Source organism: Rhincodon typus, chromosome 34, assembly GCF_021869965.1.
Source record: "Rhincodon typus isolate 14 chromosome 34, sRhiTyp1.1, whole genome shotgun sequence".
Lineage (NCBI taxonomy): Eukaryota > Metazoa > Chordata > Chondrichthyes > Orectolobiformes > Rhincodontidae > Rhincodon > Rhincodon typus.
Genome location: NC_063365.1, coordinates 13,407,464 through 13,419,326, shown reverse-complemented (window position 1 = coordinate 13,419,326; position 11,863 = coordinate 13,407,464). Strand labels below are relative to the sequence as shown.

The following is an 11,863-nucleotide window of genomic DNA, read 5'->3' as shown; positions in this document are numbered from 1 at the left end:
ACAAGGTGTAGAGCTGAATGAACACAGCAGGCCGAGCAGGAAAGCTGCCATTTCTGGCCTCGACTATACATTTCTGAAGGAGGGTCTAGGCCCGAAACGTCAGCTTTCCTGCTCCTCTGATGCTGCTTGATCTGTTGTGTTCATCCAGCTCTACACCTTGTTATCTCAAATCAACTGTCTGCTTGATGTTTATTGACAGGTGAATATTGGCCAAGACACCAGGTTATTTCTTCTGCTCTTCTTTGAAAAACTGCCATGTGATCAATGATAGTCTTCTGCTGATGTGTTAATCTGGCATAGATCCTCTTACTTAGATCAAATGGGTCTGATATCAATGTAAATACCACAATGAAAGGATAATTTTCCACCTTTTCTGACACCTACATGTTGCAACATACCCTTTACTGTCAAAATTCTGAAGACACTGTTCCTTTCACAACAACCTTCTCCATTTCTAAATAATCCCCAACATCTCATTCCCTTCTAATAACACTTTCCTATACCATTGGAGGAGGTGGAACATCTACCTTTTCACCTCCTTTCTCCTCATCACCCAAGGTAACAAAGCAGAGAAGTGTTGACTTGATGCTTATTTTAGGATGTTGTATATTCTGCTTATAATAGTCTCCTCCACAATGGAGGAACCAAAAATGGATTGGGTAATAATTTGTGCGACACCACAACTGCATCCGCAAGCATGATTCTGAGTTTCCAATTGCTTGTATTTGTATTCACAAAATGGCTCTTACATCTAATATTTCTGTCCCAAGCTTCCAGTCAAATTCAATGCAAGTTCAAGAAACAGCATCTTATCTTATAATGAGGCACTTTACAGTTTTCTGAACTCGCTGAGTTCAACAATTTTACACCATGAACTCTGTCCCCCATTATGATCCTAACCCTTTTTTGCCATATGCCAATTTGAAGTTTTTTTTTGTTTTCAGACACAGATGTTCATTATTCCAGTCCTTATGCTCATTCAGGACAAATGCTTCTGTGTCTTTACTGTAACCATTACCACACTATTTCCTTTCATTCCAAAACAGCTTCATCTCTTAAATGTCGTCATCCTCCCCCCACCTACTCTTTTGTTCTTCATTCCCCTTTCTCCCCTTTTGATAACCCACTACATTTCTCTGTTCCCCCAGTTCTGAACAAAGTTAACTCCGTAAGCCTCTGGAAATGCTGCCAAACCTACAACGTACTTCCAGCACTTTGTTTCTATTCTACATGAAAGTCGTTGAAAGATGCACTTGTGCAAGTGTTATGGACCAAGCCAAACCCCCTCAAAATATATTAAGAAGATAGCCTAGACCCTAACTTTTCCTTATTTTAAAGGTAAGTGTAAGGCATTGTGTTCCGGATGCAATTCAATTGGTCAAATTATCTGGCTTAAGACAAAACATACTTTATTCATACACTACAATTAAAATACAGACAAAATAATAATAGTAAAGAAAAGATTGGCTTAACTATAAGTCTATCAAAATGTTCAACAAAATAATATATTAACTTGTACTAATTAACTATTTCAGTATAGTAACATTCCATAAACACACCCTTGGCAAAGGCAAATTCAGTAAAATAAATTGTCTCATGCAATTCTAGCAGTAGAAAGAGAACCCCAGTTTTCAAGCTGTAACACAGAGGGGAATAAGAGCTTCCACATCCAGCTTCAAGACGCTAGCAGCTGCTATTGAAAGACTAAAACTAAAAATCCTGGCTCTGTGGGATCTTGACCCCACTCATTCAGACTGCTTGAATTGTTCCAACTTTTAAAAAAAACCAAGGCCTCCCAAGCTGTTTATTTTAGTGGCTTTCCACCTCTGTCCCAACCTCTCTTCATAATTAAAAAAAGACCAGGATAAAATATACCTCTTAAAGCCATAGTACCGTCACATTAAGCTTGTCGTAGTGGAATAGATTTTACACTTTTTAATCTTCAGGATTCCATCAATGGGCCTTTCCCATGCTAAAATGAATGAGATGCGACACTACCTACTTTGCTCTGGCAAAGGCTAATCCATTATGCTTCCTACGATAGATTACAATCTGAAGATATTTTTCAGTTTAATCATTTTATTCCAGATTGGCAAACTGTCCAGTTAACAACTTTTGGTTTGTGCAAGGACATGTTACTTTTAATTACTTAAAATAAGGAAATTGAGTAAAGCATGCAGAATTTATAATTTATGCTCCTGTTCATTACAAATGCATACATTTATTAAACAGGTTTATTAACCCACTTTAAACTTATTTCTGAATATTTTGTACATCATTTGTACAGATTTCAGTGTATAAAGTTTATTTATGAAAAGTGCAATTAAAGCATCAAAGTGATGGCAATTCTATGAAATCAAACATGTAAGCATGTTTGATATGAAATATAAATTCTGGTTCAAAGTAAACAAACATGATAGATTTGAGCAGATTAGTAGAAAGAGACAATAGTTCTTGTTGCAATATTATTCATACGTAATAGATTAAGAATCACATTAATATGCAATTCAAGGGGTTAAACACAGAAAATCTCAAAGTAAATAACATAAACTTTAAATCTGAACATTTAAATGTTAAGTATCATGAAGGAAATTGTTTTAATTGTAGGGTAATCTGCAATTTGTTTTTCCTATTGTTTCTCTATTAAGTGAGCAAAATATTAAAATACGTACTCTTCTCTTGAAAGGTTAGAAACAGCATAACAAAAGACTCACTTTTTAATGTACACATCAGGGTAATTGTGTATGACAAAATCTGAAAACAGGTCATATGGTATCTTCAGGCTGAAATCCATAAAGCAAGGCTGAGATATCTTACACTTGAGGCACTCAAATTTTCCTTCTTTCTGACTGCAGACTATGCTGCAACCACCTAAAAACTCATTGACTACATAAAATGTGTGATGGGAGGGGACTGATCCATTTTCACATTACATTTCAATTTTATGAATCGTTTTGACAATACTTATTTGAAAGACTTCTTTAAAATGTGCTTTACTGTTTCCACAATCACTTTAAATTCAAAAGTAATTTAAAAATCAAACAGAGAATTCAAATAATGAAAATTGTAATCCATGAACCAAGAACAGTGCACGTCACATTGAACATAGGTATGTAGGACCAGCTTTTCCAAGGAATAGCAATTTCATGCAGATTGCTACTCCAGCCATTTTTAAAAAAAAAAAATAAGTGCAAGATCTGCATTTCTGCAAGGAGATTCCAATCAGGTCTCACTCAGAAATGCATGACCATATTTCCATTCTGACATTTATTCATAGTGCAGAACTGTAAGAAGAAGGAAAACGGCACCTCCTTTTCACTGCAGTCAGCTACACATTATAAAATTTAAACATGCTGACAGCCACTTTGACAGCTGGCAAATGATAAGTACATAAAGTAAGTGAGATGTTCGCGTGTATGGAAGGTAGGGCACCAGCTGGGTAGAGTGTCAAGGTTCCAGGTAAGTTGATGCCACCTGGGAAGGGAGTAGTTTGCAGCTGGGAAGGTGAAGGGGGCCAGGGTAGGATGACATGTGATTAGGGGGCTGGACGTCAGGTAAGTAGGATGCGAGTGAGAAGGGAATGGGGCACCAGGCTGAAAGACGGCTGGGTGAGTAATGTAGTGTTTATGGTTAGTTGGGGTGGATGGGAGAAATTGGGTGTGTAGAGATGGGGAGGTGCAAAGGCGTAGCAAGTGAACTGTTGGATCTGGCAATTTGGAGGGTGTGATGCAAGATGGTTTGGGTCCATTAGGATGGGATGGTTGGATTGGGTATAGAAGAGGGCGCAGGAAGGGCTGGATTTGGTGTGACAGGAAATGGGGGGTGGGGGGAGGTGGTGGTGGGTGAAGAGAAACTCAGGTTGAGTTCAGTCCAGTCCAATACAAGGAACCTCAAGGGCCAGAATGGGTGGGGGAGTTGGGGAGAAGAGAGAGTTGGGTCATAGCCTGGGCAGCTGTAAGTAGTCCGAGTATGGTGTAGTTGGGTTTTAGAGGGGGAAATGTGGGGTCAATTTAATAGTTACTCAGGGGTTAGCCTATCTATTTACTAGTCTAACTTTTCGTAACTTTTAACTATTTTACCTAATTTCATCAGAACCCTCCAAAGTTCATTGACTTAAATGGAGATTCTAAATGTACAGGAATTGCCCAGAGAAAAATTCAATTTGCCAGTTATTTCCTTCAGTGTGGGATTCTGCAGGATCCCCATATGCAACTCTCATTTATACTGAAATAACCAAATGTCTGGTCATTGGAAAATACAGACCATAAACTTTACAGCAAGCTATCACTGACAGACAGAACATACGAATGGTGGCAATCAGACACCATGATACATCCTCATTAAGGCAAGTGATTTGTTGCACACAGCATCTGGGAATGTGGTGTATTATTCTCACCTGAGAATGTAACTTTGCACTTCAGTTTTTCTGTTCACCAACCCATCAATTTTAATTAACAGAACTGTTGATTCTCTACCTCTCGAAAAACTCCTAGCGCAAAGCAAGTTCACTAGTGTAACATGCAATGCTAACGCATTCAGTTCAATTCAGTGTTTAAAATCAGTCTGAATAAAACTGTGAGGACAGCAAGGCTGAATTTGCGGTGATAGTATAAGGATGTTTTGAGGTCCTTTTATGGTACAGTGATAGTGTCTACCTTTGCAGCAGGAGACACAAACTCAAGTCCAACTTGCTCCAAATGTGGATAATAACAACTCTGAACAGGTTGATTAGAAAGTATTGATGTGGTGTTTTACAATAATCTGCAGGAAACCTTCTTCAAGATTATTTGACCTCAGTGACACAGACTCACTTCAGTGAGTCAAAAATTAGGCTGACAAAACTATACCTTCTCACTGCTCGACAAATTTTATCGTGGAAAGTCATTTGCCTGAATCATAGCATTGTATTCATCTCCACATTTTGGGAAAACATTTCAAAACATATCTGCATGCTTCCTTTTCTTTCCGTAGAGATCATACTAAGAAGTTAAATCAATACTTCCTATAGCAGATTTACACATGGAGGAATGCAAGCCACTCAATAAGAATGGAACACCAAAAATACCATGCATCCTGTCATTCATATTATTATTTAAGCCATCTTTTAGAAGTTTTAACTTTTTAAACTTCGCCCTTAAATGCCAAGTCAGAACTCTGCACAATTCGTGGACTATTTCTTAATTCTTTCTATTGTAGCAATATATTGAACGTACAAAAAGATTTAACTGCCAAAATCCTCCACAGAAAGAGTCAGGAATGGTCAATACTTGAAAACTTCCTTGAACTGTAGTATCCTATATACTCACTGCACCCACTCCGCGACTTCAGAATGCAAATCTCGGCTTAAACACTTTCCTCTAACCACATAAACAACTCTACAACAATTGTGGTTATTGTTCAAAAGTGCTCTGCCAGCTGCAAAACATTATGCAACAACCTGAAAATATGAAATCCACTTGACAACTATTTCTAGAGTCAGCCTAGGTCCACTGGTAGCAGTCTCGGATGTGCAGCCCTATTTCAGAATCCAGAGTACTAGGGAGACTAACCGTCTGGTTATTGCTGAGGGAATGCTTCCAACCAAAGGGCTGGCTTTCAGTTGACATCATCTGTCTTCTCAGGTGTTGTAACTGATCCCATAGCACTATTTAAACAGCAAGGGAGGTTACATACTGTCCTAGTCAATAATTACCTTCAGTTAGCATTATATGTAGATTATTTTACCAGTCATCTTATTGAAGTTTATGCAACCTAAATAGGAGTAACTTGGGTGCCATGCTTTGCTGCATTATAATAGCGAACACGTTTCAAAATTAATAAAAGTACCGCAGATGCTGGAGATCAAAATTAAAACACAAAGTGCCATAGAATCTCAGCGGGTCTGACAACTTCTGCAGAGAGAGTTAACATTTCAAGTCCAATATGTTTATTGCTTGGAACTTTTAGACTTGAATCATTAACTATTTCTCTCTCTACATATTTCAAAATTACTTCACTTGCTCTGACAGTGGAAGATGACACAGTCAATATCAGTTTGCAGATCAATGTCTCCTTAAACACTGCTTCAGTGAGTCAGATTAATCCCACTAAGGTTTATTGGTGGGTTAGACTTTAGGTTCCTAAGAGTCATACTCGACTCAAAACATTAACTCAAATGCTACCAAACCCAGTGAGGTTTCTCCTTCACTTTCTGCTTTTAGTTTTAGGCTTATAAAGGCATTTCCATGAATCTTAAAAGAAGAATTTTTGTGGGTATGAATGTCCCTGGTAAGTCAAGCATCTGTTGCCTATCTGTCACTCATCAGAGAAGATGGTGGTCAGCTGCCTTCGAGAACAGCTACAATTGTTGGTAGCATAAGTACTCTCACAATGCTGTTGGGAAGGGAGCCCCAGGCTTTTGACCCAGTAACATTGATATAGTTCCAAATCATGTCAGTGTATGGCTTGGAGGGAAACTTGCAAAGGGTCTTCCCATGCAAGTGCTGCCTCGTTAGAGGTGGAGAGTTTGGAAAGTGTTTGAGAAGGAGGTGTGGCAAGTTGCTGTAGTGCATATGCATGTGATACACATGATACTGCTGCCAACATACATTTGCAGGATAGGGAGTACATTTTTTTTTAGCTGGTGGATGGGAACTGATCAAGTGGGCTGTTTTGACCTAGATGGAGTTCAAATTCTAGAGCGTTGCAGTAATCAAACCCATCCAGTAAAGAGAGAATATTCCACCATACTCCTGATTTGAATCATGCAGATTGATTTTGTGTTCAACCATATAATCGATTCCTAAAGAGGCATAGGTTTTAAAAATTCGGTGGTGGCATTCATGTGCTAAGTTGACAACATGTTCCTTCAATGATTGTGGCATGACAATACAGCTGTTGTGCAACACAAAACCCTATGAAATTGTAAAAGTGAGCTCATTTTGACCTGTGTGAGAACCATGGACTCTCTTTCCATCACACCTTTCCAGTTTTGTGATTCCATAGCCTTCGTACCTAGTTGTAACTCTTCATCTTAGGTTGTCACTTAGATGTCAGAAAGTTTTAGTAACTTTAACACTGCATATAGGCTTACAGGTTTAAGGTGGTGTTTGACAATCTTTTTCTCACAACCAGTAGAACTGACTACTGGCAAAAGAAAAATGTTGGGAAAGGTAGTTTACTGAGATAAGCTTATCTGGCTAATACTCAATACGGAACTCCTACTCTTGTACAATTTGAGTAGATGGTTCATTATGTAAATAGTTGAACAATCTTACCAGTGATCTTTGGTTAGTTATCATTCAAATTCATTTCCATGCTAATATAAATGAATATATAACATCCTTTTCTGCAAATACCATTGTGTTAAAAATAGTAGTGATCTTGCCTTCACAATAACTGGTGTGTTCACTATCTTGTCTCTTTGCATGAGAATTACATCCATGCCAACCAGGCTTGCATCCATAATCAGTTGACTAGTTTTCTCTGGGTCAAAAAGAAGGTATTTCTGCAATTTTCTGACAACCACTATTTCATCTGGCATTTAGCCTGTTTGTGCGATGTCTCCACTCCCACTTTGTGGTCTTTTTTGCCATTTTATGTAGGCAGATGGGAAATATAGCAAGGTTGAGAATAAAGAATGACAGCATGTGGTGTGGCTAGGTGGACTTCAAAATCTCATATTTGTAGAATCCCCAGTATTTGCAATGGCCTCAATTTTTCATGAATCAGGTCATATTCCTTCACCACTGAACATGATTGAAGAATATAGTCCTGCTTTCATACTGCAAGTACTTCTTTTTATTTCAAGGTGGGGTTACATACTTGAAGACATTATCAGTATGCATGCAGGTATGCTTGGAGTTCATTGTCAATGCAATTGTAGATGAGAATGTCATCACTGACGATCAGTATGCCTTGAAGTGCTGACTTGATTGTGAAATGCCTCAGCCGCCAAATTGACTTCAAAGTTTAGTCACTTGTATGAGAGAAATCTGATATGACTGCAGAATACAACAAGATCCCCTTAATTCTTCCAGAAGAACTATTTAACGATTGATACGTGGAGGTCATATTTAGCCAAGTGTTTAGTAGCATGCACTTCCTTTGTGGTGTCTAAAATTATTTTTATCAAATGTCTTTCTCATTGTATGGCTTGGTTAGGTGACCATATATGAAGACAGATTCTAATCTAGTTCTGACTCTTGGGTTCAGTGACAAGTTATATGAATGTGATCCAAGGAGTAGGCTCAACCCAAACTCTCTTTCGAATTCTTTAATTTCACCAAAGTTAAATTTGGCTGCTCGAAGCTTCATGTATGTACAGAGCTTGTCAATTTCTCATTAACCTGTTACTTCATGCATTTGAAATGATCATCTGACTACATTTTCCTTTGGCTTGAATAAGGACAATCATTTGCAGCTGATTCAGTAATTTTGCTTGGTTGCAAGAGCTTCAAAAACATCACCCAATTCTGTTATCAGCGCAATGTAAAGTAATTTAACGCAGTTTTCTTTTTATACAATGCAATGGTAAAACATGTCATGGTTCCTTCAAAATTCCCCAACCATCTTTGCCAACTTGGGAATTAGGAGGTTGGCTCCTGATTTAGATGGTAAATTAGGCATATACGGGTCAATTGCTATCAGTAATTTTGATGAGGCTTCTTGTAAAATTGTTGCTTTTGTTAAATCTGCACAACTGGTGTGACATTGAACACAGCCTGACTGTGGCAGTGAATCTACAATTTGCAGTTTGGAATACTATCTAAGACTTGAATTTTATTTTTCTGCAGAAGGTTATAAAACATGCTCCCAGAACTTGCGAAACTTCTTATTTTGCATTATTTCCATCACTAATCTGTGGGTCTTCGGATATAAGAGCTGCTAGAGACAGACCAAATGCAAAAAGTGCATAAACCACAACAATGCCATTTTATTTTAAACAGTTTCTCTACCTTCATCGACTGGTGTTGTTCTGGATGGCAGCAACAAATGAACACTATACAAATGACAATTTCAAAACTGTACAATCCTACAAAGTACTTTTGAAGTGTGGCCACTGCTGTAATAGACAAAAAAAGGCAACCAATTTGTGCATAGTAATCTCCCACAAGCAGTTGGGCATTAAAGACCAGATTTTTTTTTTTTTTTTTAAATGATGTGGTAAGTATTGGCCAGGACACCAAGTAGAACTCTTTTGCTTTTCTTTGAAATAGTGTCTTGGGGGATCTTTTATACTCACCCAAGCAGGCAGAGGAGCTTCAGTTCAATACCTCAACCAAAAGATCAACAGTGTCTACACTGGTCTACAAAATCATGAGAGGTATAGACAGGATGGATAGCAAGAAGCTTTTTCTCCAGAGTTGGGGAGTCAATTACTAGGAGTCACGATTTCAAGGTGAGAGGGGAAAAGTTTAAGGGAGATATGCGTGGAAAGTTCTTTACACAGAGGGTGGTGGGTGCCTGGAACTCGTTGCCAGCAGGGGTAGTAGAGGCAGGCACGATAGCATCATTTAAGATGTATCTAGACAGATACATGAAAGGGCAGGGAGCAGAGGGATACAGATCCTTGGAAAATAGGCGACAGGTTTAGATAGAGGATCTGGATCGGCGCAGGCTTGGAGGGCCGAAGGGCCTGTTCCTGTGCTGTAATTTTCTTTGTTCTTTTGTTCTTTATAACAGTACAAACTTTTGTGCTTCCACCCTGAAATCGGACTTGAACCTCAAACTTTGACTCCGAAGTGAGGGTGCTTGCAACTGAGTGACAGCTAACTAGAAATCTTTTCATGTGATAAGTGTCAGTAACCAGATAACAGAGTTAAGGTGATAGGCAAAAGGAACTGGAGGTGGGAAAAGATAACACAATGTGGAGCTGGAGGAACATGTTTTTCTTGTTACACATCAAGTTGTGTTCTAGAATACATTGGCTGAAAGGGTGCTGGATAAGATGCAATTGTAACTTGCAAGAAGGAAAATGGATAAATATGTCAATACAGGCTGATGAGCACAAAACCTAAGTTTTGGACTTTTTGGATTGTTTCAAAGAGCTCATACAGAGACAATGAATTAAATGGTCTCCTTTTGTGCTGTATCATTGTGATTCTAGATGGCTATATAACTTCCAAGAGAAGACATTAGACGAGTTGAATTCTTCCAATAAGCTAGCAAATTTGTGGTAACTTTTTCCCCCTCGAATACAAGGCAGTAAATTATTAGATTTATTGAGTTCAATTTCTCAACCCACTACAGCAGAATTTAAATTCACAATCTCTAGTTTGTTAGCCCAGAACCCTGCTGATAATTCCCTTGAGTAAATGAACTTCCTGATATCAGTCACCAACTTGGCTGTTTCTAATTTGAACCGAGGTCCTTGCCCTACTGTGATGATTTAGTTAATATTAGATTAAACCTTTTCCATATTATTTAATGTATTGTATATCTCTACAAGATCATTTCTTAATCACTACCTTTCATGGTCTAAGTTGTTGCATTCACTGTTGTTAGAAAATACTCCTGGTTTTTCTCTCTCTTATATATGTGCTTTTTCCTTCTCATTTACCAAAAATGGTATCATTTGGATGAAATGTTCTTCTAAAAGATCTTGTGGCACAATTGAAAGAATCATCAGGTTCTCACATTCTCCTGGCCAATGCTAATGCCTGGTCATCCACCGCCAAAACAGAATGACTGGTTTTCATAATCTTGTTTGTGGGACCTGTTAATTAGCAAATTAGCTGCTGCATCTGCCTATGAAGTAACAGTGATTGCACCTAAAAGTTACTTGATTATCTGTGAAATGGCATCAGATAGTCTCCCTAACTTTTTACCTTTGACATCTATTGGCATTCACGATTATATAAATGAGCTAATTGCCAACTTCTGTTTGTAGTTTGCAACTTACACCACAGCTGATTGTTTTCCAGCCATTATGTTTTTCTCAGGTACAGAACAAGTCAGCATTTGATTATGGTTGCATGAAGGAGCCCTGGTAAAACTGAAGTCAATAGGAACCAGGGGTAACACTCTCCAATGGTTGGGGTCAAAATTAGCACAAAGGAAGATGATTGCTGCTGTTGGCAGTCAATCATTTCTGTCCCAGGACATAGCAAAAGTTGCTTAGGATACTGTCCTCGGCCCAACTATTTCTAGCTGTTTCAATGATCCTTCCTACATGGGTAAGTCAGAAGTAGGGATGCTACCTGAAAATTGCACAATGTTCAACAGCATTCCCAGCTCCTTAGGTACCAAAGTAGTCCATATCCACAAGCAGCAAACCTGGGCAGTATCCAGAGATAGTAGGAACTGCCGATGCTGGAGTCTGAGATAACAAGGTGTAAAGCTGGATGAACACAGCAGGCCAGGCAGCATCAGAAGAGCAGGAAAGCTGATGTTTCGGGTCTGGACACTTCTTCAGAAATGACGGGAGGGGAAGGGGACTCTGAAATAGAGAGAGAGAGGGGGAGGCGATGATGGAAGGTGGATATAGGAGCAGGTAGGTGGAGAGAAGACAGACAGGTCAAGGAGGCGGGGGATGGAGCCAGTAAAGGTGAGTGTCGGTAGGTAGTTCAGATGGGGGTTGGTCAGTTGGGACGGAGTGGCGGGTAGGTGGGAGGGAAGACGGACAGGTCAAGGAGGCGGGGACGAGCTGGGCTGGTCTTGGGATGAGTTCAGGGGTGGAGACATTTTGAAGCCTGTGAAGTCCACATTGAGACCATTGGGCTGCAGGGTTCCCTAGCGAAATATGGGGTGCTGTTTCTCCAGCCTTTAGGTGGCATCGTTGTGGCACTGGAGGAGGCCCAGGATGGACATGTCGTCCAAGGAGTTGGGGGGGTGTTGGGGAGTTGAAATGGTTCGCGACTGGGAGGTGCAGTCATTTGTCATG

At 39.3% G+C, this 11,863-nt stretch overlaps 1 protein-coding gene across 2 annotated transcripts in view; it reads right to left on the bottom strand.

Moving 5' to 3' along the window:
• lrmda (leucine rich melanocyte differentiation associated) overlaps positions 1–11,863 on the bottom strand; it is a 795,236-nt gene that overhangs the window by 599,281 nt on the left and 184,092 nt on the right. The gene's annotated exons all lie outside the window — the stretch shown is intronic.